The following is a 22,054-nucleotide window of genomic DNA, read 5'->3' on the forward strand; positions in this document are numbered from 1 at the left end:
TAGTAAATACGTTTGCCTCTGTGGGCCATGTAGTCTCTATGGCAACTGCTCAAGCCTGCCATTGTAGCACAAAAGCAGCTGTAGATGATACATAAACAAATGGGTGTAGCCAAGTTCCATTATAATTTTATTTATGAAAGCAGACACTTGGAAGTGGTTTGCTGACCCCTGAATTAGACTACTTCAATAAGCTTCTTACCCCCTGCATCCAGTCTTGCTCCTCTCCCATTCCTTCATCCTGCAACCAGAATTCTCTCTTTACAACTGAAATCTGATCACTTCACATCTACCAATGACTTTCTATTGCTCTAAGGTCTAAATTTCTTATCATGGCCCAAAAGGCCCTGCATATTCTGATCTGACTACAGCTCCAACCTCATGAAGTATCATTTCCCTTTGTCTCCGTATTTTACTCACAGGGACCATTCTTCCATCCTGGAAATTCTCCAACTGTCACTACCCAGTTAATTCTTATTTATTTGAGTCTCGGTTTACATGTCATTTACTTTGAAAGGTCTTTTCTGACCACTGCCTTCACCCAGACTAGTTTAGATACCTCAGTATTTATCCTTCATAGCAATTGTAATTAGTTAATTTTGTAATTACTTGTTGAATGTTTCTTTCATTAAATAGTAAGCTCCCTGAGGCTAAGGACTGCATCTTGTTCACTGCTATCCCTCTTAGGTCTAACAGAGTGCCAGATCCCTAGTACATAGGTCAGTTAGTAATACATAAGGCTGCAAATAACAGAACCTGATTGCAATAGCTGAACAAAGTATGGGTTTATTTTTATCACATAGTAAAAAAGTTGAAGATAGGCAGTCCAGGGCTGGTACAGTATCTCCATAGTATCATCAAACGTGGTGGTCCATTTCTTTTTCTGTTCTCATGGTTGCAAAATGGCTGCCATGGTTCCAGGAATTGCATCTGCATTTCAGACAGAAAAGTCAAAGATACTACCAAATGAGTTTCTCGCCTTAAAAAAAAACCCCACACAACCCTTTCCTATACATCTTTTTTTCTTCTCTTTTAAGAGAGGAAGAGAGAGTGGGGAGGGGGAGGAGAGAGGTATGGAGGGAGAGGGAGAGAGAGAGAGAATCTTAAGTAGACTCCATGCCCAGTGCGGAGCCCAACGTAGGGCTCCTTTCACAACCCTGAGATCATGCATGACCTGAGCTGAAGTCAAGAGTCAGATGCTTAACCAACTAAGCCACCCAGGCACCCCAACTGATACATCTTTTTGTCTAGACCTGGTCAGATGGCAACCCCTAGCTACAAGTGTGTCTGAGAAGTTCTACAGTAATATCTTGGAAAAGATGGGATTATATTAGTAAGGAGTAAAAGGAGAATGACTATTGAATAGTATTGGTGTCTGTCCTACTAGGCAGGTTCAATAAATATTTTTTGAATAACCAAATGAAAATCTCAAAACTGATTTGAAGTTGAAATAATTCTACTACATAAAAAGAATGTAAATAACAATGGCATTTGGATCTATATTAATTTTCTTGTTATTTTTAACTAATTTCATCCTTATGTTTAATTTTATTGGTCATCATTTGCTGTAACTGTTTTGAAGGGTCAGAAAGAAAGGCAGTTAGGGGGGCAAATCCGAACTTACAAAAAAATTGATGTTTTTAGTTTTTGCTTCTGCAGAGATTTTTCAAACAACGCTATGCTGGGACGGCTTTAATAACACGAGCATTTTAGGCCAACGTTGTTTTCTTCAGAAATACCTTATTACAAAATTATAATATATAAATATTTTAGCAGTAATAATATGGGTAATAGTTCTTAATGTCCTGATCTGCCTATGGGCTTCTAATTCAGTGTATGGTATTTTTTTCAGACAACACTGTAAAAATCTGATTTTATGTTGCCCTGCTGTGAACATCTTCAAGTCAAGTAGCAGAAGCAATGCTGTTCTCTTATTTAATTTTTTAATAGCTCCCTAACCTACATTCAGAAGAATCTATATATAAAATGTAACCAGAACATAGTCTTAATAGCAAAACCATCTAATCTTCTGCTGTCCATTTATTCAGTGTAAACTTTTTTTTTTGCAGTTCTGAAAAGTGAAAATTAGTTTTTTCTGATGTATTAAAAAATTGGAGCAAAGATGTGTTTTTAAGATCAAGGTACAATATTAAGAATTTTACAGTGCTAAAATAAATAAATAAATAAATAAATAAATAAATAAATAAATAAATAAATAAATAAAAAGAATTTTACAGTGCTAAATGGCACTTGAGAACTTGTCAACTGGAAAACTTAAATCTTTTACAAATATCAGCCCCTTGGCCAATCTCCTGGACCTATTGTGCTGCTCAGCACCCTCGCCTTTTTTCTTGGTAAGCACTCCCTGACTTCCTTTTGAGTCACCTTTCCCACTGTGTGCCGACTTGGTGGAATTGCTAGGGCGCAAGGCAGCACTTGGACTCTTCTCCTGAATCTTGGTACCACTTCTATGGTTGGGTTCGTTTTGTGAGACCATTGCCACCAAATGAGACCACTCAGAGGCTGCCCTGGTTCTCATCCTTCTATGAGCTGACCCTCCAATTTCCCATTGATTCTGTGAACTGGTTTACATCCTTCCAACAAATTCCTGTTCTCCTGGCTCCAGGTGCTGCAACCATAGAGCCCTAGGGATATAATCTGCTAGCCGAGACTATGAGCTCCACGATGCGGGGGTTATGGCAGAGACTGCTAGAGAACTACACAGTGCCCTTTCTTCCTACAGATTTCAGGTTTTATGTGGGGTGGAACTATGTCCAGCTAAAGATGCTTACTCTCACATTCTGACTTGCAGCTAGGGTAGCCACGTACTATAGCTCCGGTCAGTAGCATGTTAGCAGAAGTCTGGAATCATATTTGCATTCCCAACAAGCAGAAGGAGAAAGAGGGAAGAAGGAAGGAGCAATGCCTGTGTTAGGAAAGTAAAGACTTCCCAGAGGTCCCTGGCAGACTTCTGGAATAGGTGTCTGGTGATTATGAAATTACAGTATGAGTACAAAACCCAGCCCTTTAAGGAGTCTGAGCAGAAAAGTAGAGAGAAACGGGGTCCCTGATGGCATCACAGCATGCCCTACCAGGCTTGGCTGCCTCCCTCATGATTTCTTGTTAAGTGAAAATCATGATATCCTCTTCAGTAAAGCCACTGGGGTGGGAATTTCCTGTACTTTGAGGCATGTTGGTTTCTAACTGATATGTGTGCTTGGTCTGTTTCATTACTTTAACTCCACGCCTGTCATGTAGTAGACATTAACTGTATTTGTTGAATGAATGGATAGTAATCACTAGCAAGAGAATCCTCATTTCTGCATATAATTCCTTAATCATCACCACCTCACAGATGGGGAAAACGATACACGCGTTTAATGTATTTGTGGGTAGTAGCTGTGTCACCTGATTTATCCACTCTGATGTGTGCACTTAATCCAGGCAAGTTGCAGAAGAGAAAATGAATCCCTGACGAGAAGGAACATATGTGGAGAAGAGAACAAATCATTATTTAATAATAAATTCTGACCTAGGAAATATGGCAAACAGATATTTCAGAATGTCACCTAAGAGTCACCAAGACCTATGAAATTTTCAGAATCTAAAGCTGGCATCTCAGCATCCTCCTAGCCGGTGGCAAGGCTTTCGGTTTCTACTTCTGCCCCATGAAAATCCTGACCATCCCTTCGATCCCAGCTCTACTCCCATTCCCCTTCAGAGAGCCTTCCCTAACCACACTAGCTAGTGCTCATCGCTCTCTTTTGTAAATTCATGTCACAGGGTCAATTCACTTAATCCAATACAACACCATTCTTTTTTTTTTTTTTTTAAAGATTTTATTTATTTATTCATGAGAGACAGAGAGAGAGGCAGAGGGAGAAGCAGGCTCCCAAGGAGCAGGGAGCCTGATGCGGGACTCGATCCCAGGACCCTGGGATCATGACGTGAGCCGAAGGCAGACGCTTAACCATCTGAGCCACCCAGGCGCCCCAATACAACACCATTCTTGATCCTCAGTGATAAGAGTCCTTATGGAAGAGAGCAAGGACTAATCATTTGCATTTCCTGTTCGAGGTGGTACTTGGTACTATCCAACTAGGCAGCAGAAAGTAGGGGCAAGAGTGAAGAAGAGGAAATTAGAAGATGTGAATACATGTTTGAGGTCTAACCTCTGGTAGGTCATTCAGTTCACTAGCATTCATGGAGCACCCTCCTGCTGTGACCACTTTCTTGAGTCTCAGTTGCATTATCTGTGAAGTGGAGAAAGGAAATAACACCCATCTTACAGGTTACATGGGGCTCCAATGAGATAGTAGATGTGAAACTGTTCTATAACTGTTAATTGCTGTGTCACAGTAAGTGCTCTAAACGTACCCGTTGAATTAAATTTTGTATGGTCAATACTCTCAAGGCAATTTTACATGAAAAGACTTGAGTGTTTTCTCTTGGTCACTTGACCTCTTTAGAGTTTTATGACATTCTAACTTGGTTGTGTCACTCACAACAATCATTAAGGGCCTTAAGTATTCCAACAAATGCTGGCTATTACCCCTACATCATTGGACATGTAGCCAAATGCCCATGATTTGGTGGCTACAAATTATCCATCAGTCTCTGGAACTTTGCCAGGACCTCATTCAGCCAAAGAGCTCAGGCTTGAATTAATCAGACATCCAAGTAGTTACACGGTAAATGTTCTTAAGCCTTGCATCAGAAAGAAGGGAACAAGGGTCAATGATCACCTGGCTCATCCATGCAGAGCCTGGGAATATTGATCAAAGTTAATGAAAACATTGGTTTTTCCCTTCTTTTTGTCTCCTCTAATTCTTTACACAATTATTTTCCACAACTTTTTTATGGTTTCACACAATAAAACATTATGAACTTTATTTTACAAAAGGTCCTGTGTAATAAGGCTCTCTCTTCCATTTAAGATATTTTTACTCCAAAACAAAAATCTGATGTTGCCTTGTGTTGGGAAGCAAACTATTTCTAGTTTATACTTCTGGAGATCACCTAGACTTAAGGAATGAAATGCTTTAATTTGGTTTCTCTTAAAAGCAGAGCCTGAGACAAGGATTTGGGTGCAGGTGGTTAATTTGGGAGGTGGTCCCAGGAAGAAGGAGTGAAGGAATCAGGAGAGTAAGACGGGGTGGGGGGGGGGGAAGTACCCTGCTGGGAGCACTGTGGGGAAGGCGGTTCTGCTGAGATCACCTGAGGAGCCCACGGAATACTTCCTAGAATTGTCCTGAAAGACAGTGGCCCCTCCACCCCGTCAACTGAGGGTTTCTTCACAAGCTTTTCCTCCCCTGTACCTCCAGGCTCGCTTCTCACGCCGGGTGAGTAAACTCCAAGATGTGGTGCAGAATGCTGAGTGCAATATCCCATTTGAGTTGAGATATTGCTACTGTCCATTGTAGCCATAGCTGACATTAGAGATGGGCAGAGAACATGTGACAAGGACACCAGAGGCACCTGCTACATGAAGTTCTGCTTTTATGGTTATAGATTATCCTGATTTTGAAATATTTACATGTAACTGTAGTTGATAGTTGTCTTCAACAACAACAACAACAACAACCGTAATATCACCTAAACTTTATTGAGTGTTCTCTATGCCAGGCTCTGTTGTAAGCATTTGAAAAGAGAGTTCCTCTAGACAGCTATCATTATTATGATTATTCTTATGAAAATAACTACAGTTGCATGCAGTTAATTCCCAACTAATAATTTTGGCCGTTTTTATTATCATTACTAGTAATAATAATGCATATTATGAACACAGTCAAAACAGCTTCAGCTTCTCAATTAAAGTGGACCCAGACTCCTGGGTCAGATTTTATTCTAAAATATCCAAATATTATCTCAATTATGGTGTTTTGTCAGTAGCAGTAGGGAAGACAGGATGAAGTTATATCCAGCAGACCATATTCTGTGCAGAAACTCATAGCCTGTTGTGACTGTTACAGATGGGACATGTGTTGTGTTGGAGAAAAGTCAAGAATTTTTCCTCTAGGCTAAACCTACTTTTCTCCTTTCTAACTTTTTTTTAACCTTAAACTTAAAAAAAAAAAATAAAGCCAAAAAATGTCCTTTTTAATGTCATGTATTTTTAATTTGCTACTCAGAAGGTGTTAGATCTGATTGTGTTGAACATTTTCCACTTGGCTGTTAACTACAAAATTCCTTCAGAAGAATAGTGTTGAAGGGTCTTCTTCCTTCAATGCATGAAGAAAGAGCCAATCAGATCAGGCCACTCCTATTCAGTGTTGGCACCAGGAAAATGGCAGACTGAAGTGCTGTCCCAGTAAACCGGTGCTATGGGGTGAGCTCCTCTCCTGGTATCTCCCTTTCAGAGAGCTTCCCATGTGAACACTGAAGGCATAGGGCAGCCAGAGGACTGATCACTGTTTGAGCAGTACTCAGATGATTGTGGTTACACGTCTATATGTAAATTTCATCTTGCTGCCTCCCTGACTTGATGTGTAAGTCATGACCACAAGCCACATGAACAAGTATGACTGTGTTCTTGCTTTGTGATATTTTTGTGGTGGGCACCCGGTGCTAAGAGGCAGATCTGCATTTCCTGGCTCAGCTGGTCACTGACTGTCTGTCTTTTAGCAAGTTACTTCTCTTTTTCTGGCCTCAATTTTCCTAATAGTACATACTGGAGTCCGACTGGCTGAGTTGTAAATTCTCTTCTAACTTTGCATTCTGTGGCTTATTGTATACAGTTCAACAATACATTTCTTTACATTTTCTTGTTTGGGATAGAGTATGGAAGATAGCAATGGCAGAGAAATCCCCAAATCATAAATCATATTTCATAAATAGAAATATGATAGATAAATGTACACACTTAGATTATTTTTTCAAATATTCAGATTTATTTAAAAATTATATTTTAACTAAAATATATTCTATGCTTATTTTTTTTCCTACTCATCCTTAGACTTTCTACTACTCATTTCTTTGTCTTGAGATTCTAGTAAAACCCTGAAATGGAATGATTATTGATTTATGTCCATCTCTTTACAAAAGAGCTTGAAGCCAAGGCTTCTTGGAGGGTAGGTGGTGGTGGTATTAATAGAACTGGCATTGTTACCCTATTGATCCTTCACCTGGTTGCTGGTGCTTTTGGATTTTCTGACCCTTCCATCTGGTGGTTTTGCCTGTGCTCTCTTTACTACTTATTTTTTAACTTCTGAACTCTTCAATTCTGAAGTCTTTCTAGCCGATGCTCTTTAGAAACTTAATTTCTAAACCCATCAATTGCAGTTCTTTTTTAAAGGTAGCTTCAAGTCCTCTATTTAGTTCAGGTGTATCTCAACACAGCAACCCAGGAAAAGCCAATGGATCTTCTTTTCCTCTCCTTACCCGATTTTTTTTTTTTTTAAGATTTTATTTATTTATTTGACAGAGAGAGACACAGTGAGAGAGGGAACACAAGCAGGGGGAGTGGGAGAGGGAGAAGCAGGCTTCCCGCGGAACAGGGAGCATGATGCAGGACTTGATCCCAGGACCGTGGGATCATGACCTGAGTTGAAGGCAGATGCTTAAGGATTGAGCCACCCAGATGCCCCTCCTTATCTGATTTTTAAGCAAGTAATTTTAGATGCTATTAAGATTGAACAAACATACTCGAAAATGAGTGAGCTCTTCGACAAAGTACAAAATGTAATCATAACAAATGAGAGGGAGCATCATGGCATATTGTCTTCATCGCAAGAAACTGAGAACAACATAAATGTCCCAAAACAGGGATTTGATTAAACAACTGATAGTACATTTATACATTGGATTATTGGGTTATTGGATTATTCCTGTGCTATTAAAAATATGTTGTATTATTATCTTTGTAGAATTATCTCATGATGCGAAAAAAATGTTCTAATTGTATTGTTAAATAACCAAAGCAGGTTACATAACAGAATTTACCATATAATCTTTAAAAAACAATTTTTGGATTGTGTGCAATACATAGAAAAAAAGGTTGAAAAGATATAGAAACATTCACAGGGCTGCATATTGGCAGGTGGGGGATTAAGAGTAATTTAGAATTTTTTTCTTGTTTATTATCTGAAGTTTCCTAAAATATCTACAAGAACCATGTATTATTTTATGATAGGAAAAGAAATAATAATACACAAACAAATTTCAGATGGATAAAACAGTAAATGTAAAAATAAAATAGTAAAAATCTTAGAAAAAAAATTTAGGAGACTCTATTTAAAATGTGGGGACAGGGAGATCAAACAAAAACAAAGTGACTCCAAAACTATAAAAGCATATTTGACCTTATAAAGCCTAAAAGGTTTTATCTGATAAAAGATACCATAAAAATAGGCCCCAAATCACTTTGTAATGTATATGAATGTTGAATAACTATAGCGTATACCTGAAACTAATATAATACTGTATGTAAGCTACACTTCAATAAAAAATAGGACCAAAAGATATATAGGCTGAAAAATATTTGCAATGCATACAGCAGATAAGGGGTTAATAACTATCCTCTACACACAACCTCTACAAACACATTAACAAAAGAAACCCAAACGACCCAACAGTAAAATGGACGGAGCACAACCATAAGACAGATGACATATGAAAAGATGTCCCGTCTTCCTAGCAGTTAGGCAAACGCAGATGTCATAAAAATGAAATATCTGGCACTGGTCAGAATGGCAGAATTCGAAAACAGAGATAATGCCTTGTCCTGGGTGAAAGTAGAAGACGATCTTCTCACCGTTACTGGCAGATGTGCAAGATATTTTAACTTTACTTGAGAGCAATCTGGCCATAAAATTGGAAGTCTGTGGTGTCTGTGCAGATGAGAGCTTTAGATCTCCCTTCAAGATAACCTGCTGTGAAATGTCCACAATAGCCAAACTGTGGAAAGAGCCAAGATGTCCATCGACAGATGAATGGATACAGAAGAGGTGGTATATATACACAATGGAATATCATGCAGCCATCAAAAGGAATGAGATCTTGCCATTTGCAAGGACTTGGATGGAACTGGAGGGTGTTATGCTGAGTGAAATAAGTCAATCAGAGAAAGACATGTATCATATGACCTCACTGATATAAGGAATTCTTTTAATCTCAGGAAACAAACTGAGGGTTGCTGGAGTGGTGGGGGGTGGGAGGGATGGGGTGGCTGGGTGACAGACATTGGGGAGGGTATGTGCTATGGTGAGTGCTGTGAATTGTGCAGGACTGTTGAATCACAGATCTGTACCTCTGACACAAATAATGCAACATATGTTAAGAAAAGAAGAAGAAGAAGATAGCAGGAGGGGAAGAATGAAGGGGGGGGGAATCGGAGGGGGAGACGAACCATGAGAGACGATGGACTCTGAGAAACAAACTGAGGGTTCTAGAGGGGCGGGGGGTGGGGGGATGGGCTAGCCTGGTGATGGGTATTAAAGAGGGCACGTACTGAATGGAGCACTGGGTGTTATACACAAACAATGAATCATGGAACACTACATCACAAACTAATGATGTAATGTATGGTGATTAACATAACAATAAAAAATTTAAAGAAAAGATAACCTGCTGTGAGAAGGTTACAGCAGCTGCTACACATGCAGATCTACCGCAGCCCTCGTGCTGACGCCACATTTGCCCTGGGTTGGACAGCTTTTATGGTGGGGCCCTCCAATGACCTGGATGAGACTTCTCTGAGCTACCCAGCAGCCTGAGGCTTTTTCTAGCCAATCCTCCCTTCCGTCTTTCCTTGCACCGGTGCCAGACCTGCATTATAATCTGTAATACCTGCATCCCAATCATGAGCCTTTCCTCCGGTAAATTATTTGCAAGTCTAATTCTGTCTTGGCAACTCCCTCTCAGAGGACTTAGACACACCGTTGGTACTAGGAGCGGTCCAAGGAAGCAGTATGCTCTGCTTGGGCTGGCTCATTTGTGGCTGCCAAGGAAGACCTCCCCCCGATGTATAACTGTTTTCTATTGCAGTTATAAAACATTACCACAGGCTTAGCTGCTTAAAACAACACAGGCTTAGTCTCTCAAAGTTATGGAAGCCAGAAGTCCAAAACGGGTTTCCTGTGGCTAAAATCAAGGTGTGGGCAGGGCTGTGTTCCTTCTGAAGGCTCTAGGGGAGACTCTATCTCCTTGCCTTTGCCAAACTCCAGGCGGCTGCCGGTATTCTCTGGCTTATAGTCCCTTCCTCCATTAAAGAACTGGTAGCATAACATCTTCCAATCCCTCTTTGACTCTGACACTTCTATCTCCCTCTTTAAAAAAAAAAAAAATTTTATTTATTTATTTTAGAGAGAGAGTATGAGTGGGGGAGGGGCAGAGAGAGGGAGACAAGCAGACTCCCCACTGAGTGGGGCTCGATCCCAGGACCCTGAGATCATGTCCTGAGCCAAAACCAAGAGTCTGTCACTCAACTGACTGAGCCACCTGACTGAGCAATCCCTCTTGCATTTATAAGGACTTTTGTCATTACACCGGACCCACCAATATGTAATTCAAGATAATCTCACCATCCCAAGATCCTTAGCTTAATCACATCTACAAAATCCCTTTTATCATGTAAGAAAACACATTTACAGGTTCTGACTTTTTTTGCGGGGGGGTGTCAGGGTGGGGAGCATTATTCTTTCCTGCCTAACATCGTGTAATTGTAGGGCACTGATGGCATACGGTAGCAGCCCAACTGATAAAAATTTCACTGTTGGTGACCTGGGCGGGAGGGAATATCCTTGATGATTCAGATATCTGACATGCAATGGGGCTGGGGGGAGAGAGGAACAAATGCATATAAGGGCAATGGTTTTGGTTGGTGTTTAGAGGTTGTATTAATGCCCTGCAGAGAGATAATGAAAAGCTGAGAGCTGTTAATACACCACTAGAGGCTAAATGTGGGAGCTGGTAGGACTGTCTGTGGGAGTTTACAAAGAGGCCCTACCTCGTCAGGGGAAGCTTGGATGTAGTTGAGGAGCGAGTGTGGGACTTAGTTTAAAGCTTCAGATACCTTTAAATTCTTAAGCCAGGTCTGTAGTGCTAAGGTCAGGGCCCTGGTGGGGAAGGCTTGGGACCCGGATAAATGAGATGTGGGCATCAAGGTGGATGCCCCACAAGCACTGTGGCTCTGTAAACTCCTCTGAACCCACAGGCTTTCAGCCCACCCCTCTGTAGGAAGAGTGGGCACTTCTCTCATGTAGGAAGGCGCTGCAGAGGCTCGCCTCCCCGAGGCAGCAGGTGTCCTTCTAAGGAGTTGCCCCTGCTGCCTCTCTTGAATGCCATTACCATAACTAGGGTTAACTCCCAGAAGAATCCAGCGGGGGGTATGTGCTAGGCTTGATAAGAGAGGAAAGAGATTCCACCGCAAAGGAACTGCAAAGACTGACTACCACATGCGGGCTGGCAGGAGCAAGAGCAGTATGCCTGGGAATAAATTTTGATGGAGGCTTAATCCAGGAGGCAGAACAAAACACTGGATGAGCCAGAATTCACAGACTTTAGGGAACTATCTCAGGACGTGAGATTTAACGCTGGCTTTTTAAGGCCCCCGGGGATGGGGCAAGTTTACTGCTTAGGGAGGCTCCTGGAAACCTGGGCTGTGGCTGGTGTCCCAGCTGGCTGGTCAGGGGCCTGGAAGGAAAAGAATGGGCACCATTCCTCAAGGAAAGCACCAGTGCCTTGGTGGCAACTCAACTACATTGAGTCCCTTCCATCCTGGAAGGGCCAGCGTTTTGTCCTCACAAAGGACAGGAATAGATACCTGTTTCTCTGTATGGGTTTGCCTCTCCTGTCTGCAAAGCTGCAGCCAAAACTCATTCAGGAGCTTTACAGAATGCCTGTTCCACAGGTGTGGAAGCCTGTGCAGACAGCGTAGCACCCGACCTCATTTTGCAGGAGGCAAGTCCAAAGCGGTCGACTTGAATATATTCTCGCAATGTATTGTTAAGTACAAAAAGTATACAGGTAGTGTGATCCCATTTTTGAAAAACAGACAATAACAACCCCACTTTATATATGTATTTATGTTTGTCTATGATTCTAGCAGCATGGAAATGTTATGAAATGATAACACACCAGGTCATTAATACTGGTTACATGGGAGTTGGGATGGAGCAGAGGGATGTCTGGTGGAGGGGTAGGGGTCGGGGGAGGACAGAGAGTAGGAGGAATTTAAAAAAAAAAAAAAAACAACTGCGTTTTTAGAAACTATTCATGATGAAAAAGAATATTATGGTACTATCCCATTTGTACAAGTTGCATGAAAGATGGCCACTAAAACATGAATAGTGGTTATCTTAAAGTGATGGAATTCCAGAACATGCCCACTTCTGTCATCATCTGTTGCTTTTTGGCAATCACTCAGTCTTATATATGGAAACCTCTGTCCCTTAACCGCTCTGGTTTTCAGGGTTTTCATCTGTGAAATAAGAGAACTAAGCCAAGGCTTCTGTGATGCACAAAGGCAGTAATAGAGTTTCAATATTTCAGTTTAATTTAAACAGTTTAATTCAGTACAGAGAAAAAAAAAAGGATTGAATGTGTCCTATGTACCAGGTAAGTTGCAGAGTGCGGGGGTATGGACTAAGACACAGTTTTATAGCATAGAGGGTATTCTTTAGTGCACTCATGCTGTTATAACAAAAATCCCATAAATGGGGTGGCTTCTAAACAACATATGTTTATTTCTCACAGTTATGGAGGCTGTGAGGTCCAAGATCAAGGTGCTGGCAGATACAGTGTCTGACACAGACCCACTTCCTGTTCATAGACAGCCATCTTTTCTTTAACTTCACATGGTGGAAATAGCAAGGGAGCTCTCTGGGGTCTCCATCTTAAGGGCACTAATCCCATTTATGAGGGCTCTACCCTCATGACCTAAGCGCCTCCCAGAAGCCCCACCTCCAAATATCATCACACTGGGGATTAGATTTCAACATAAGATTTTTGGGTAGACAACAAACATTCAGTCCCAGTGGAGAATCACATGCAAAAACAGATGAATTTAGCATATGGGAAGTGCCATGATATGGGTATTGCAGGGTGGTAGGGGGTTGCAGGTTGCGGTAAGGGGGCAGAGTTTGGAAAGGATAAATGCTACTCGACACCCCCACCTAAAGAAATGTCCGTTTTATGATCTCAGCTATTTTAAGAAAAACAGTGCCTAAAATAAAGATGGAAAAACATATGTCAAAATCTTGACAGTTATTCCACTCCTTTACTCTTTATTGTTTTTTCCTGTTTCTTTTCAGTGAGTGCTTAATAAGAAAGTTTTATCTTATTTTGTTTGGATTATATCAGCTCAGAATGGTAATACTCCTGTCTTACATGTACGAAATGCTCTCTAATGAATCTAAATGAAGAATGTATCAATTTTTACTTATATGGTCATCATGGTAACTCAAGTATTTAAAAGCAGGGAGCTCAGGATAGACAACTAGTAAAAGGTATCCTTAGTAGCAAAAAGTTTGGAAGTGACCAGGCCAAAAGATACTTGCTGGGATGCTATGGAGAAAGCCCCTGGAGTTCCTCTATGGGCAGCCCTTTGACATGACCTCTTCTTTAAGAAAAGGTGTGTGGTTGATCTGTTACCCACTGATCTTGCTGCCAGGTTTTCACACCCTCGTAGATTCTTCACAAATCATGGAAGCCCACACAGTAATTTTAATTCCTTCCCCAGAGCAACTGTAAGGGATTGGCATTTTATGTGTATAGAAATGGAAACTCAGGGGTCAAATGATTTGTCCAGAAAGTTTCAGAATTAGGACTAGATCTGAAAACTCTTAGTCTTCTTCATCCATAAGCTGTGAAAATAGCTTTAGAGCTGTTGATGAGAAACCCTCTTTGCTGCTGCTAATGTTTCAAGTGCAGCTGGAGTCCAGTTTAGGCTCTTGTTCTATCCATCACCTACCTGGCCCTAACCTCTCTTTCTGGCGTGCTGTATGACACCAGCTTCTTTTGCCATAGTACTCACCACATGTTCATGAGAATCACATAATATCTATCTTTTTAAGATTTTTAAATTTATTTATTTGAGAGAGAGAGAGGACATGAGCTGGGGGGAGGAGCAGAGAGAGAGGGAGAAGCAGACTGCCTGCTGATCAGGGAGCCTTACTTGGGGCTCGATCCCAGGAGCCAGAGATCATGACCTGAGCCGACTGAGCCACCCAGGTGCCCCAAACTATATATAAGATCTTTCTCATTACTTTCCCCCAATGCCTAAGACTGACACAGTGACAAGTAAGTACGGTTTAAATTAATAAATAGATCTGTGACTGGGTCACCGAGTGGCTAACACATATTGAGGGCTTACAATGTGCCAAGCACTATTCTAAGTGTTTTACATGTATTAACTCACTTAATTCTCCCAATAAACCAAGTAGGGAGGGGCACCTGAGTGGCTCTGTCCTTGAGTGTCTGCCTTCGGCTCAGGTCATGATCCCAGGGTCCGGAGATCAAGCCCCGCATCGGGCTCCCTGCTCTGCGGGAAGCCTGCTTCTCCCTCTCCCACTCCCCCTGCTTGTGTTCCCTCTCTCGCTGTGTCTCTCTCTGTAAAATAAATAAAATCTTAAAAAAAAAAAAATAAACCAAGTAGGGAGGTACTACAATTACCCTTAGTATTATAGCAAAGAAAGTGAGGTTAATTAGCTTGTGAGGTCACAGAGCCAGTGAGGAGTAAATGTGAGACTTGAACCCAGTCATCTGATTCTGCAGTCTGTGCTCTTAACCACTGTTCCATGCTGCTTTTCAACTCATTTAACTTCTCTATATCTCAATTTTTCTAACAGAAAAGTGGATTGAAGTATCTACTCACTGGACTGTTGGAAGAATTAAAAAACAAAGTACGCGTGAACCTATGTACACATTAGGTATTATTTTTTATTATCATTAATGTTAATATGTAATCACTAATTTTGTTAGCCATTAAATATCACTTTTATGCCAAGAAAAATCAAATATTGTGATTACAAAAACATATTGCTGGGTAATTGATAATAGTAGAGGGTTACACGCTATGGTTTCTTAATCTTAACATTTTTTAGACTTCCTGAATGACTTTAGGAAAATAATTTCTTGTCACCTTGTTGGGTTTCATTTCCCCACCCCATAAGTGGTTTTTGCTGCCTGCCCAAATCTGTTCCTCAATTACTTGATACTAATCATGAAATGTTCATAGAGTATTGGGGTGGTGACTGAGCACGGGGATTTACAAATCTTTCTCAGCTGAGAAAGGAAAGAGTCTCCCCCTAGTGTTCGTCTTTGCGCAGAAGGATCTGAACCCCACTTCAGGCTCTTGGTTTAGTCTCATTCTCATAATCAGAGTGTGATTTTGGGGGTTAGCAGTTCAGAGTTCCAATCCTATAGCAGCAGAAATGGGGATTTATGCGGCATATTCAGTGTTTTATATAAAGTATGGATGAATGTAGCCACACACGGTCAAGTAGCTGTATATTCACAGATGGACTGCCCATTTTTCTCTGAATCATTTTAAGGTGCTTGACCGGTTGCCAGTTCAAGATGAATGAATAGTGATTACTCCCTGATCCAGTCCAGGGTTGATGAGCCCCCTGGGAATAAATAAAGAAACTAGTTTTCATTGGGTACATACTAAGTGACAAGTTCCTTAACAACCACCATCTTTTCAATTCACACAATAACTTTTAAGGCAAGTATTAGCTTACCCAGAGATAAGAAGACTGAGGCTCAGAGATCTCGCTCAATTGTTACACATTGTATACATGGTAAGCGTAGTCTTCAAACCCAACTCCAAGACCCATGCTCTGTCCTTCACACTTAGCTGCTCAGCCTGTGGCCCCTGGCTTCTCAGGGGGCTGACGAGGGTGTCTCAACATTTCCAGCCTCCACTGAGCAGAGGCTGACATTCCTGTTTCTCTGAATTCTTTCCTTGGTTACCTCACCAGTGCTCATATCCAGAGTTTGATGGTTAACCTGATAAATTGTTACAGTTACTATTCATGGATAATATTTTGGTTTGTGGATAATAATTATAGGGAGTATCTTGACCCAAGACAGTGGTACTATAAATAGAATTGTAGGAAACTAGACCTGAGCATGGCATTATTTAAAAACATCCCTGTTTTAAATAACCTTACCATTTGGAGATCAAATATTTCAAAACCTGGGTTTATGGTGGCAAAATAATAAAAGTGATGCTTCCTGGTAAAAAAGAAGGGCTCTTGTTATGTCTTAAATCATGGCTTTTTCATTCTACATGTGGGGCCTGCCAGGCCAGTAATTTATGATGGGCCTATGCATTATCTTATATTCTCTTCACAATTTCGTATTTAACTGGAAGTAAGGGAGTGAGGGGAAGGGGAGGAGGCGAGATGCTATTTGGCAATTGGCCAGTTCTGTGAGCAAGTTTTGGTTTTTGTGGTTCTATAGTTATTTTGGTGAATAAAGCATCCCATTCATATAGCCCAGACTAGTTATAAGCTGGTATTGAGTGATGGCCAATTACGAGTTATTCACATTTGGATCGATATCCCAGACATGAGCTCATTAACCCCAAATCCTATTATCTCACACATGTGAAGCAGATTGTTTTTAATGTGATGACATTTTCACTGTCTACAAACCTGAGTTCTGATGTAGTAAAAGAGCCTCAGCAGATATAAGCAGAAATGAGCAGCTGCGTTGATATCCACACAACCAGTGAAATGACATGTGTGAATTAATAAATGTCTGCTTGTGCCATTTAGGGGTTCAGACTCAGAGCCGATGACCTTGGTGAATTTTCTAGAGTTTTTCTTCTTGTTCCCTGTCTCCTTGGGATTTCAGCTCTTCCTGGCAGCTAGAAACCTCCCTTCTTTTAATGTCTGTGGATTATGAGTCCCTGTCTTTAGGCAATTTCTTTATTTTCCAAGACTTTGGTTTCTAGGCCTGTTGTTGCTACAGCTTTTATCTATTTTAATCCTCTCTAGTCTTTCCATAACAATTTTAATTAATGGGCAGACTTTCTTTATAGATGGAATGCTCATACCCCTTAAAGATATATCATTGTAGCGATTAGAATCATTTATTCACGTGCCATCCCCATTTTCCACCTTTGCAAGAGCAGGCAAATTTTTCTTCAAACCATTATCTCTACGGCTAAAGAACTGAACCCAAAATTAACTCTGAATTATGTGGCTGCATCTTATACTTGTCTTTTGTTCAGGGGTCCTCTTTGAGGCTGGCTGCCTGAACATCCCTTCTGTGGTCTTCAAGTAAGGGGGAAAAGCTTTGACTTTGTACTAAAATATGCTAAAACAAGAAACAAACAAAAAACATTGACTATTTTTTTCTGGTCTGACTCATGATGTCATCTCAGCGGTTCAAAATTTAGATTTCACAACATTTGGTATTATAGGATCATGTGTTCCCCATCTATAAAATGGAGAATATCTTCCCAGCATCTTCACACAACAATTGTAAATATTAAATGCATTTGCAAAGTGTAACATGCTATATAAAAAAATATGTACATATATATTTATCAATGGTTCTCTTTTGCCCCCAGGCAACATTAGCAATGTCTGGAGGCATTTTGGGGTGTCAGACCTGGTAGGGGGAGATGCAGTTGGCAATATGTGCATAGAGGCCAGTGATGCTGCTAAGTATAATGCGCAGAACAGACCCCACAACAAAGAATTATCTGGCCCCAAATGTCCGTAATGCCAAAGTTGAGGAACCCTGAATAAAAAGACTACGATATCAAAAAGCAGAACCGGAGCCTTGTTCGATAATCATCCTCTCTCCTACTCCTCTCCCATGTCTCTTTTCCTAACTAATCTTCCTCTATCATGGGCAAGCTGAATGAGGTAATGAAATGCTAATCGAAAGTGCCACTCCTTGTACGGGTCATTAGACAGAGGAAGCAAATTTGATAGATACTATTTTTAACCTTTTTATTAATTAAAAAACATCATGTAGATAATCTTTAGCATCTGGAAGGATCAGGGTGAGTAGTTATTTTATGCTTTTATTTCTATGCTCTAGTTTATCTTTTAGTACAATACCTAGTCATTAAAGAATAGAATTCTAGAACCTAAGGTGGTTGCCAGAGACATGACTTAGGTCAGTGACTAAGTTATCAAAGACAGATGGTGTCTAGATTCTTCCCCTGTTAATTGCCATCCTAATAACAACGATAGGCAGCAACTATTGAGCATCTTTATGGGTTCAGGCCCTTTGTATGCATTACCTTATTTTGTCTTCATAACAATCCTGAAAAATAGTGACGTCATGCTTTTTTGGAACTTTTAAAAAAAGTTTAGAGGGATGCCTGGGTGGCTCAGTTGGTTAAGCGTCTGCCTTTGGCTTAGGTCATGATCGCAGGGTCCTGGGATTGAGTCCCGCATCGGGGTCCTTGCTCAGCGGGGAGCCTGCTTCTCCCTCTCCCTCTGCCTGCTGCTCCCCCTGCTTGTGAGTGCTCTCTCTCTCTGACAAATAAATAAATAAAATATTTTTTAAAAATTTAGAAATAGAACTTTCTGCACTTAAAGCTTGCTTCTGCCGCTTGTTCGGTTCTCCTAAAATGGTCAATCAATCAGTCAGTCAGTATACACAGAAATTCCTATCTGCACAGCTCTTTGGGAACTCAGTGACATTTCCTTCAAAAAACATGAGCTTCAGCTTGAACAGTACAGCCCAAATCTTCGTGAACACTCTAGTGTTCACCAGTAAGTGGTCTAATGTCTGCTAATACAATAATGGTTATATAAATCTTGGAATAAATCTTAGTATATTTACACAGATTATCTCAATACATTGAGTTTTACGAGTAGGCTCTTAATGGAACAGTGTGTATATTTTGATAAAGTTGTGTTGAAAATATACGTACACATTCTTAAATACACGAATTGCTATGTGGAAGGAGTTTTGCCAAATTGTGAATTATGTTTATCTTTGGGGATAAGATTATAGAGAAACATTTTCTTTCTCTACATAATGTAAATCTTTTATAATCATGTATCATTCTAAAGAGCAATAAAACTATTTCTATTTAAATATGCAATAATAAAAACTAGTAGCTCAAGATAGCCATACAAAATATAATTTATAACAAAGTGGTGATAATAAACCAAATAATAGCTAATATTAATAGAATGCTTAGCCTGTATCTGGTATAGTTCTAAGCATGTTACATATATGAACTCATTGAATCATCACAACAGCTCCATGAGATTCGCCCTGTTTTTATTCCTATTTTACAAATGAGGAAATGGAGGTGCAGAAAAGGTAAGTAAGTCACCCAAAGTCACTGAGCCTGTACTTGGTTGAGTCAGGTCCTGAACTCAGGCAATCTGGTTCCAGAACCCATAAGTTGAATCTTTATCTGGAAGTGCCAGATGAATGGCACCAGTGAGGATTCTAGAAAATTTCAGAGGGGAAAGGACTTGAGGTCACTCTGGGTTCTCTCTCCAGGTCATCATTAGGTTCCTACCAGACGATAAGCCCCTGCAGGGCAGACACAGTGGGTAGGGTACCTTTATTTTGCCCTCAGTACCCAGAATAGCATCTCTCCCTTAAAGACAATAGGTATTTGACACATGCTTGTTGTATTTAAAGTTTGTAGATATCCTGAGATTATCCGTTTTCTGGGTGTGATTAGAACCCATTTCCATGCCATTTCATAGACCAACTCTTCATGTGGAAAGAGGGTTTGACTGTTTTGTGCCTGGTCAGAGGTGAGAGGGCATGAGGTTTGAGAAGGTGTGCATTTTGTCCATCATGCATCGTGCATTCCTGATCACCTGCCACACGCAGGCAGTGTTTCAGGGACATAAGACGTACAACATCTGGCCTTTCACAGTGTTTACTCGTCTCGGTGGTGAAAGCTGTCAGAAACAAATGCTGGGAAGACACCAGGAACACAGCGACCAACCCTTAGGGATATCACAACGCTGGGGGTTTTGAAAGTTATATGAAATGTACATTCTGTAATAAATTAAAGTATTACTCTAACAGATAACTGGAAGAGAAAAGTTCTTATATGAGGCAAGTCACTGGTGCTGTATTATTAAAACAAGGAAATTAAACTTAATGGCACCGGAGGGAAAATGATAAAAATGATTTTCTGGTCACGTGTTATTAACCATAACAAAATAAATAGAGGAATGGTAAGTGGGGAAAGGGCTGGGTTGTTCATCCCCTCAAGGCAAGGCACAGTTAGAAAAGAAAGCTGCTTCTCCTTTCCAGCTTAACTCTTTCCTGGGCTTTCCATAACACCCAAAAATGTGTTTGCGGCTTTGTATTCCTAGGGGCAGGGAGTCCACCTTAACTGATTCTCATACAAGCTTCAGAGTTACTTTATGTTGTCCTTGGAGATAGAAAATAAGCTTTTACCTCTTGTCTGGATTCATTTTCAAAAATGATTCTTGGAAATGAGTTTTCCTTAGACACATTTATATATAATGACAGGCTAATATCTTACACACCATTACTGTATGTAATAACAGTGTGACAAAACTGACAAGAACTAGACTATAGATGTAAGGCAATTAGCTGTGGAGGGAGAGTTATCCAGCAGAAAGGATGAGCATCATCACACTGTGTGGTGACTTAATGGTTACTAAGTGATAAATGTGGCCATCTCCAGAGGCAAAACTTCAAATAAATGAAATTTGTCCTTACAGCCCCACTTTTCTTCTTTGGCAAATGCTTTCCTGCTGCCAGGTCCTTCCTACCATGGGGAAAGTCCTGGCCCAGAGCTTAACACCTAGTAGGTGATCGATAACTCTTATTGAATAGATGGATAGACACATTCACCAAAAGGTGTAAGGAGCTTTTCATATCACCCATTTAAGTCTCCGACAGTGCTTGTGACAGGAATGAGGTGTTAATGATGGGATTTTAGGGATTAATGAGGAGATGGTTTTAGATAGTAAAAGACTTCTTTCCGGTGCTCTTCAGCTCCTTGTGCAGTCCAGGGTATGGGGAGGAGCCGGGAATGAGCAGACTCCGGAGCTGGACTCTCTCAGAGTGCATCCCAGTCTGCCACTTTCTAGCTGTGTTGTCTTGAGCATTTTCCTCACCTGTGAAATGGGGCTAGTCACCCTATTTACCTCACAGGGTTGTTTAAGGATCATATGAGATAATTTAGATAGATACAGTGCAGCATTTCCCATCTGTGACCAGGCACAGGGCTTATGCTGCTCCTTTTTTCCTCCTCACTCTCCCCTTCTTGTGAGAGCCCAGTTTCTCCCTGTTGGATAGGAGAAGAATCATCTCCTCTTGCTTGTCCTGTTGCTCACTCTGCTTGGGCCACACTGCTTACTTGCTCCCATGGTCAGGCCTCTGTACTAGCTGTTTCCTCTGCCGGGAGTGCATCCCCAGATGTCTCCGGGGATGATTCTTTCACCTCCTTTAGGTTTTTGCACAGATGTCACCTTCTAATTGAGATTCACTATGACCATCCTGTAGGAGTTGCACCCCACCTTCCCACCCTCGGCATTCCTGCTACCTCTAACCCTGCTTTTCTTTTTTTTCCAGTAGCTCTCACTGCCTTTTAATATACTCTATGCCTATTAATTATGATTATCATTTATGTATTTGTCCCTTAGCTGGGAGGTAAGGTCTTAGAGGCAGGAATTTTTGTGTTTTGGGTTCATTGATATAACTCAAGTGCTACAATAATAGGCATATAATAGGCACTGAACAAATGTTTGGCGAATAAATGGATGGTTGAAACAAATGAATGTCTTGCAAAGCAATTGTAAATAGAAATGTAAAGAAAAACCACAATCCTTGCAATTGCCTAAGCTAGGAAATCTAGGATTCATCTTTGGATACTTTCTCTCCTTCCCTTTCCATATCCAACTGGTCATGGCCCTGAGGATTCTGCCTCTGAAATACCCTTCATCTACTCCCTTTTTCTCCATTTCTGTAATTGCCGTATCATTAATTCTTACTGAATTCTCTAATGCCAATATTTTTTCTTCTCCTCCAGTTCCTTGCCACATTCTGAGTCAAGGATTATTTATGTAAAGTACAGATCTATTTGGGCCACTCCAGTATTGAAAAGCCATTAATGTCTCCCTATCAACTCAGGATG

This window comes from Zalophus californianus, chromosome 9, assembly GCF_009762305.2.
Source record: "Zalophus californianus isolate mZalCal1 chromosome 9, mZalCal1.pri.v2, whole genome shotgun sequence".
In the NCBI taxonomy this organism is placed as follows: domain Eukaryota; kingdom Metazoa; phylum Chordata; class Mammalia; order Carnivora; family Otariidae; genus Zalophus; species Zalophus californianus.